Source organism: Chiloscyllium plagiosum, unplaced genomic scaffold, assembly GCF_037043375.1.
Source record: "Chiloscyllium plagiosum isolate Xiang-an unplaced genomic scaffold, Cpla_swu_hap1 HiC_scaffold_50, whole genome shotgun sequence".
Taxonomy (NCBI): domain Eukaryota; kingdom Metazoa; phylum Chordata; class Chondrichthyes; order Orectolobiformes; family Hemiscylliidae; genus Chiloscyllium; species Chiloscyllium plagiosum.
In genome coordinates, this window is record NW_028270188.1 from 5,010,863 (window position 1) to 5,020,671 (window position 9,809).

Sequence of the window (9,809 nt, forward strand, 5' to 3'; positions counted from 1 at the left end):
CCCTTTCTATCCTTCCTGTAGCATTTGTATCCTGCAACATTAAGCTGCCAGTCCTGCCCGTCCCTGAGCCATGTTTCCGTAATTGCTATGATATCCCAGTCCCATGTTCCTAACCATGTCCTGAGTACATCTGCCTTCCCTGTTAGGCCCCTTGCATTGAAATAAATGCAGTTTAATTTATTAGTCCTACCTTGTCACTGCCTGCCCTGACTGTTTGACTCACTTCTATTCTCAGCTGTACCCGTCTCAGAACGATCTCTTTCCTCAATATCTCCCTGGGTCCTACCCGCGCCCCCGACCCCCCCCCCCCCCCCCCCCCCCCACCTTACTTGTTTAAATCCTCCCATGCAATTCTAGCAAATTTCCCTGCCAATATATTAGTCCCCTTCCAATTTAGGTGCAATCTGTCCTTCTTGTACAGGTCACTTCTACCCCAAAAGAGATTCCAATGATCCAAAAATGTGAATCCTTCTCCCATACACCAGCTCCTCAGCCATGCATTCATCTGCTCTATCCTGCTATTCCTGCCCTTACTAGCTCGTAGCACTGGGAGTAATCCAGATATTACTACCCTTGAGGACCTCCTTTTTAAATTTCTGCCTAACTCTCTTTAATCTCCCTTCAGACTCTCAACCTTTTCCCTTCCTATGTCATTGGTTCCAGTGTGGACAATGACCTCCTGCTGGGCCCTCTCCCCGTGAGAACATTCTGCACCCTCTTTGAGACATCCTTGATCCTGGAACCTGGGAAACAACACACCATTCTGCTTTTTCTCTGCTGGCCACAGAAACGTCTGTCTCTACCTCTGACTACAGAATCCCCTAACACAATTGATCTCTTGATATACCCCTTGTTGCATTACAGCCAGTCTCAATACGAGAAACTTGGCTGTTCGTGCTACGTTCCCCTGAGAATCCATCACCCCCTACATTTTCCAAAACAGCATACTTGTTTGAAATGGGTATATCCACAAAGGACTCCTGCACTAGCTGCCTACCTCTCCTACCCTTCCTGGAGTTAACCCATCTATGTGATTGTATCTGAGACTTCCCCCTTCCTATAACTGCCATCCATCACATACTGTTGCTGTTGCAAATTCCTCATCGCTTCTATCTGTCTCTCCAGCCGATCCACTTGATCTGATAAGATTCGGATCCAACAGCATTTATGGCAGATATAATCCGCAGTAACCCTTAAAATCTCTTCAAAATCCCACATCTGACAAAAAGTACATATCATTGCAAATGCCATTTTTGCTCCTTCACAATCTACAGACCCAGAATGTACACCGTCTTATTCCTTTACAAAAACTGCACCAGGTTAAATTAATAGTTATGGCTTATATTTTACGTTTAATCAAGAGACGTATCTCCAAAAACATATATTCAAGAAAGAATCCACTATACTCACTACTGCAGCCTTTCTCTTGGACCGACTTAAAACTACAATTAATTTATCTGATTCTGTGCTGTGAACTTCGCCCAACAGTTCCTCCAAGATTAGTTGTGAATTTCACTGTTTGCTAATCTTCCCAGATGCACTCTGATGTCCAGCGATACATTAATTTAAACATCAAAGACAGTAACTGTGCAGGTTCTCGTTCTCTCTCTCCTCAGGGTTCATTCCAGAGTATTTTTGCATTGAGTCTCGTAATCTTTGCAAGAAAGCTGAGGGAGTCTCATCTTTCTCCTGTCTAACTTTAAAGGCTTTAGTCAAATTCTGGGACTTTGGGACTGCCTCTCTTATTCCTTTTAGAATCAGATCTTTCAATTCCCTCATTTCTTCTCTATGATCCGGGTTTTGATTGTCCCACTGGGGGTCTCTGAGGGGAAACTTCGTCTCTCCCTGTCCCCAGAGGGATGTTGCCTGTCCCATATTTTAATGGCTGCTCCTCGTGTAAGTCCCCTTTCTTCTCCAGTAAATAGTATATTCAAAATATACATTAACTCAGTCCATGTGTACAGACTGGGCCCCAAGAATTGATCAATTTGTTCAGACAACCCTACCGGATCCTCATCCAGGACCTTCATCTCCTTTTTAAATGTTCTGACCTCCCCACTGGTGAGGGGGTACTTACAAACCCATTCTCTTTGTCCCCTACTCGTACCTCCCGAAGGGGATAAGTCTTTACGCTCTTCCCCTTTTTGTTTTCCTCCCCTAGGCTTTGGTTTAGATACTCCGGAGGTCTCCTCTACATCTACTTTATCTTCCCTTTCTTTCGTTGAGGATTGAGGGTCAGGGACAACAACATTCCGTCCACTGCCCCTTCTTCCTCCTCTTGTGGGTCATCCGTTCCCTGTCCCTGTCTATCTGTCTCTTCTCCTCCTCCACTTCCACCCAATCTAATTTTATGGTACGGGGGGTGGGTCAAGCAGCCAAGAGGATCCCAGGGATTGAGTGGGGTAGAGGAGGAATGCCTTGTCCTTACTACCATCACTCCCAAACTGCCCTTCCAACAGGACGCATTGTCCGCCTCTTCTTGACTAAAAGGTTGTTTTCCATTCACATACAAACCTAAATACTGACATAGGAGAAAGTGAGGACTTCATTCCTGAAGAAGGGCTCATGCCAAAAACGTCGATTCTCCTGCTCCTTGGATGCTGCCTGACCTGCTGCGCTTTTCCAGCAACACATTTTCAGCTCTATATATTGACATACCCAATCTTCGTCCGAACCGAACTTTGGCCAGAAGACAGCCGGACAAAGGATTGGTTCTTTGGTCCATACAAAACAACAATATTTCATCCTTTTCTTTTTATCTTTTCCCCTTATATAAGTGTTACTTGTCCATTCCTGCAACATCCTCCCCAACGGACTTTCAGGAGGAATTTTACCAGGGACTTTTTCTTCCTTTACTCCATGACAGTTACTCTGCCTCCCCATTTCTCGGGGCCCTCGGCAGTCCCTCAGCGATTAAATACCCTTTATTCCGGCCACCAAGGCAATACTTAAAAGTCAGTTTTCTTACCTTGGTCTGTGCACAGAGATGCCTGGCCCATTTTCTGTATTTTCTATCGACGTCCATTCACTGTCTGATTCAGATGTCTCTCTTGTGGGATTCATACCAGTCGCCCAAGGGAGTGGACCAAACCGAGACACGAGACCGCTCCTCAATGGGGAACAGGATGCATCTTCCCATTGTGCAAGGCCAGCCACTCCCCCCGGCGATGGAAGAATATAACGGATGAGATCCCAGTTTTGAGAAACAAAGCTCACTCACTTCAATAATTTCAGTGTGAGACAAGATCTGAAGCAATCAGTATGTTCATTATCCGCTTGCAAGCGTGGTGCCTGAAGGAAGGCACCCAGAGTTTAGCAAGTACATATCTTATATAGGATTCACCACTCCCAACCCGGTGCCCATTACAATTGTTTATCTCTTGCCTTATCCGTCCTTGTGCATAACAAAGTACAAGTTTTACTCGGCCATTTCATCACGTCCTGCTGTGGTCCATTGTTTGGTATATCCTCCTTCACTACCATCTGTTTCCCGTAATTGTGACATTTCCGCCCTTTCCCCATCCATATTGATTCTTATGACCTTTCAATTGGGGTTTGCTTTTGTGTTTTTGCAGAAGTGGGAAACAGATGTTTATACCTACTGTTTGTACAGGCATATCTGGCTTAAACTACATCCTCACAGCACCTTATCTATTTGTCTGTAACATCTACCATTGTTTGCAGGCACGTTTCATTCTTGTATGCACATTTTAGCTCATACAAAAACTATTATATATTTCCTCCACATAGTTTTCAGTCTTGTTGACTCAGTTATTAGTTGAAACAATTATACACTGGTGTGAGTGTATTTACCTTGCATAAGTAATTATGATTGCAGAAGTAACACTACTTTACCTATATCCGACAAAACTATTTGCAATATTCTACAGTTCTCAATTTGCAGAGAAACAGGCAGAATGGGAATGCAGCAGGAAGGAATCTTTTAGTTAGGGATAACAAAAGTAAGACTGACAAATTATTTATCGTCAGGTTATGAAATACAGTCGGTAAGAAAGCAATTTGGAAGGATGATGTGCCAGGAATTGCAAGGGCACGAACAGTTTAGCACTTGCCTCGCAGCACTGCATCATTAGACACTGAATTAAACAGGCACTTATGGATTTGTGAAAAGACAAAGGAACAATTGTGGGGGACTTCAATCTTCATGTAGTCCGGATCAATCACATTGGCAAGAGTGATCCTGAAGCAGAATTTGTAGACTATTTTTGTCAGTGTTTGTTAGAACAACAACAATGTTCACTGATTGGGATGTACCTATTTCAGATCCAGCATTGCATCCTGAAGCTGAGTAATCTCGCAGTAAGAGATCCTGCAGGAAATTGGGAAACAGATGGAATTCAGAGGGATGATGAAATTTTAAAGTGATCCCCATAAAGGACAAACAATAACTGGGGTCCAGAAGCAGAGTGCCATGAATTGAATCTGAGAGGGAGCACTGCCCAAGATAAACAGGGAAACAGTGAAATGTCTGGCTTCAACTGATCAGGGACAAACATTGCAACGGGCTCAAATATTCAACAAAAAGGCACATTCTTTAGCTCTGGGCACACCTACCATCTGTTCCCCTCGGTCTGCAACACAAATCCCAACATTTTCCAGCAGCTCCTTCCATTTCTGAACAAGAGTGAGATCAGACTCGAGACATTAATCTGACTACATTACCCATGCTGCCCTGGGAGATAGCGCCTGCGCAATAAGAGCCGGTGAGCTTGGTGTCGGTGAGGATCGGTTCGGGGAGCCTAATGGGAGTTGTAGTTCTTACTAGCGCGCACGCGATCCGCTGCAGTTGATGGCCAACGGCGGGGAGTTCGGACGTGAGCGAGCGGGAGCCCCAGAGCGGAGGTCACGTGGTGCGGCTGGAATTGGGGAGGGACGGGGTTTATAGACCCAGAGACCTCCCTCAATCAACAGCCTCCCTCCAAACCTGGGGACATGGGAGAATAGGGAAATGGCACAGATATTACATCAATATTTTCTCTAATTTCATGGTGGGATATAAAACACATTTACCAATTATAGGGCGCAAAGAGCCTGAGAACTATAGTAAACCTAATATCTGTGGTGGGTGAGTCATTTGGTAGGATTGTGAGGGGTAAGATGGACATGCATTTGAAAAGACACGCTTTGATTAGGAACAGTCAGAATGGTTTTGTGGATGGGAGATCATGCCTTACAAATTTGTTAAGAGTTCTTTGATGAAGTGACCAGCAAGGTTGACAAGGGCAGAGTGACAGACATAGTCTGGATGGATGTAGTCTAAAGCCTTACAGCCTTTGATAATATTCCACATGGTAAGCTGCTCTGGAAGGTTAGCTCTCATGGAATCCAGGGCAAGCTGGCAAATTGGATACACAATTGGCTTGACAGTAGGAAGCAGAGGGTAATAGTTGAAGAATGCTGGTCGGACTGCAGATCTGTGACTGTCCCACAGGGATTGGTGCTGGGCTCATTGCTGTTTGTTATCTACATCAGTGATTTGGATGAGAATGTACAAGGTATGTGTAGCCAGTTTGCTGATGACAAGAAAATAAGTGGTGTCGTGGACAGTGAGGAAGATTATCAGAAAATGCAACAGGGCCTTGATCAGCGAGGGAAGTGAGCAGAGAAATGGCAAATAGAGTTTAACATACCTCAGTAAATCCACAGGATCCGATCAGCTGTAAACTAGAATTCTATGAAAAGTTATGGAACTGATTGGTGGGCTCCTTGCTGAAATATTTGTATTAACGATAGTCACAGGTGAGGTGCAGGAAGACTGGAGTTGGCTAACATGTACCACTATATAAGAAAGGTGGTAAGAACAAGCCTGGTGAACTTCACTTCAGTAGTAGGTACGTTGTTGGAGGGAATACAGAGGGACAGGATTTACACGTATTTGAAAAGGCAAGAATTGATTAGGGATCGTCAACATGTCTTTGTGCATGGGAAATTATGTCTTACGAACTTGTTTGAGGTTCTCGAAGAAGTGACAAAGAGGAATAATGAGGACAGAGCGGTGGACATGATCCGTATGGATTCAGTAAAGCGTTCCACAAGGTTCCCCATGGGAGATTGGTTAGCAAGGTTAAATCTCATGGAATACATGGAGAACGAGCCATTTAGGTACAAAACTGGCTCGAAGGTAGAAGGCAGATAGTGGTGGTGGAGGGTTGTTTTTCACACTGGAGGCCTGTGACCGTTGGAGTGCCACAAGGATATGTGCTGGGTCCACTACTTGTTGTCATTTATATAATTAATTTGGATGTGAACATAGCATGTATAGTTAGTAAGTTTGCAGATGATATCAAAATTGAAGGTGTCGTGGACAGCAAAGAAAATTACCTCAGATTACAACGGGATCTTGATCAGATGGGCCAATGGGCTGAGGAGTGGCAGATGGAGTTTAATTTAGATAAATGTACGTGTTGCATTTTGGGAAAGCAAATCTTAGCAGGACTTATACACATTATGGTAAGGTCCAAGGAAGTGTTGCTGAACAAAGAGACCTTGGAGTGCAGTTTCATGGCTCCTTGAAAGTAGAGTCGCAGGCATATACGATAGTGAAGAAGGCGTATGGTAAGCTTTCCTTTATTGGTCAGAGTATTGAGTAAAGGAGTTGGGAGGTAATTTTACCGATATACGGGATGTTAGTCAGGCCACTATTGGAATTGCGTGCAATTCTGGTCTCTTCCTAACAGTAGGATATTGTGAAACACGAAAGGATTCAGAAAGAATTTACAAGGATGTTGCCAGGCTTGGAGGATTTGAGCTATAGAAAGAGGTTGCATATTGTAGAACATAGAACATAGAAGAATACAGCGCAGTACAGGCCCTTTGGCCCTCGATGTTAAGCCGATCCAAGCCCACCTAACCTATACTAACCCACTATCCTCCATATACCTATCCAATGCCCGCTTAAATGCCCATAAAGAGGGAGAGTCCACCACTGCTGCTGGCAGGGCATTCCATGAACTTACGACTCGCTGAGTGAAGAACCTACCCCTAACTTCAGTCCTATATCTACCCCCCCCTTAATTTAAAGCTATGCCCCCTTGTAATACCCGACTCCATACGCGGGAAAAGGTTCACACTGTCAACCCTATCTAACCCCCTAATCATCTTGTACACCTCAATCAAGTCACCCCAAAACCTTCTTTTCTCTAATGAAAACAGCCCCAAGTGTCTCAGTCTATCCTCATACGATCTTCCTTCCATACCAGGCAACATCCTGGTAAACCTCCTCTGCACCCGTTCCAGTGCCTCCACATCCTTCCTATAGTATGGCGACCAAAACTGCACACAATATTCCAGATGCGGCCGCACCAGAGTTTTATACAACTGCATCATGACCTCAGGACTCCGGAACTCAATTCCTCTACCAATAAAAGCCAGTACGCCATATGCCTTCCTCACCGCACTATTTACCTGGGTGGCAACTTTCAGAGATCTGTGTACATGGACACCAAGATCCCTCTGCTCATCCACACTACCAAGTATCCGACCATTAGCCCAGTACCCCATCTTTTTGTTATTCTTCCCAAAGTGAATCACCTCACATTTAGCTACATTGAATTCCATTTGCCACCTTTCTGCCCAGCTCTGCAGCTTCTCTATATCCTGCTGTAACCTGCCACATCCTTCCTCACTGTCAACAACTCCTCCGACTTTCGTATCATCCGCAAACTTGCTCACCCAACCTTCTAACCCCTCTTCCAGGTCATTTATAAAAATGACAAACAGCAATGGTCCCAAAACAGATCCTTGCGGAACACCGCTAGTGACGGCACTCCATGAAGAAACTTTGCCATCAACTACTACCCTCTGTCTTCTTCCATCCAGCCAATTCCTAATCCAAACCTCCAACTCACCCTCAATGCCATATCTCCGTATTTTCTGCAGTAGCCTACCATGGGGAACCTTATCAAACGCCTTACTAAAATCCATATATACCACATCTACCGCTTTCCCCTCATCAACCTCCTTCGTCACCTTTTCAAAGAATTCAATAAGGTTTGTGAGGCACGACCTGCCCTTCACAAAACCATGCTGACTATCCTTGATCACATTATTCCTATCCAGATGTGCATAAATCCTATCCCTTACAATTCTCTCTAAGACTTTGCCCACAACAGAAGTGAGACTCACCGGGCTATAGTTACTAGGGTTATCCCTACTCCCCTTTTTGAACAAGGGAACCACATTTGCTATCCTCCAGTCTTCTGGCACTACTCCTGTAGACAAAGAGGACATAAAAATCAAGGCCAATGGCTCTGCAATCTCCTCCCTTGCTTCCCAGAGAATCCTAGGATAAATGCCATCAGGCCCAGGGGACTTATCTATTTTCACCTTTTCCAGGATTTCCAACACCTCTTCTCTACATACCTCAAAGCCATCCATTCTACTTATTTGTGACTCAGTATTCACATCGACGACAATGCCCTGTTCCTGAGTAAATACTGAAGAAAAGTATTCATTCAGTGTCTCCCCAATCTCTTCCGCCTCCACACGCAACTTCCCACTACTATCCTTGACTGGACCTATTCCTACCCTAGTCATTCTTTTATTCCTAACATACCTATAGAAAGCCTTAGGGTTTTCCCTAATCCTACCGACTAAGGACCTTTCATGTCCCCTCCTTGCTGCTCGAAGCTCTCTCTTCAGGTCCTTCCTGGCTACCCTATAACTCTCAATCGCCCCAATTGAACCTTCACGTCTCATCTTGAGATAGGCCGCCCTCTTCCATTTAACAAGGGATTCCAATTCCTTATTAAACCACGGCTCCCTCGCACGACCCTTTCCTCCCTGCCTGACAGGTACATAATTATCAAGGACACTCAATAGTTGCTCCTTGAACAAGCTCCACATATCATTTACACTCTTGCCTTGGAGTCTACTTTTCCAAGCCACACATCCTAAGTCATGCCTCACCGCATCATAATTTCCCTGACCCCAGCTATAACTCTTGCCCTGTAGTACACACTTATCCCTCTCCATCACGAGAGTAAAAATCACCGAATTATGGTCACTATCCCCAAAGTGCTCACCTACCTCTAATTCTAACACCTGGCCTGGTTCGTTACCCAGAACCAAATCCAGTATGGCCTCACCTCTTGTTGGCCTGTCTACATATTGTGTCAGGAAACTCTCCTGCACACATTGAACAAACACTGACCCATCTAACGAACTTGAGCTATAGCTTTCCCAATCAATATCAGGAAAGTTAAAGTCCCCCATAACAACCACCCTATTACTGTCACTCATCTCCTGAATCACCTTCCCTATCCTTTCTTCTACGTTTCTAGGACTATTGGGAGGCCTGTAAAAGACTCCTAACAGGGTGACCTCACCTTTCCTATTCCGAACCTCAGCCCAAACTACCTCAGATGGCAAGTCCTCATCCATCGTCCTTTCCACCACTGTAATACTATCTCTGACAAGCAATGCCACACCTCCCCCTCTTTTACCCCCACCTCTGACCCTACTAAAACATTTAAATCCTGGAACCTGCAACAGCCAATCCTGTCCCTGTTCTAGCCATGTCTCCGTAATAGCCACAACATCGAAGTCCCAGGTACCAACCCACGCTGCAAGTTCACCTACCTTATTTCGTATACTTCTTGCATTGAAGTATACACACTTCAAGCCACTTTCCTGTTTACAGACACCCTCCTTGGAAATTGATGCCATGTTCCTAACCTCCCTACACTCCAGGCCCTGCACCCTGAAGCTACAATCTGGGTTCCCATGCCCCTGCAGAGTTAGTTTAAACCCCCCCAAGAGCACTAGCAAACCTCCCCCCAAGGATACTG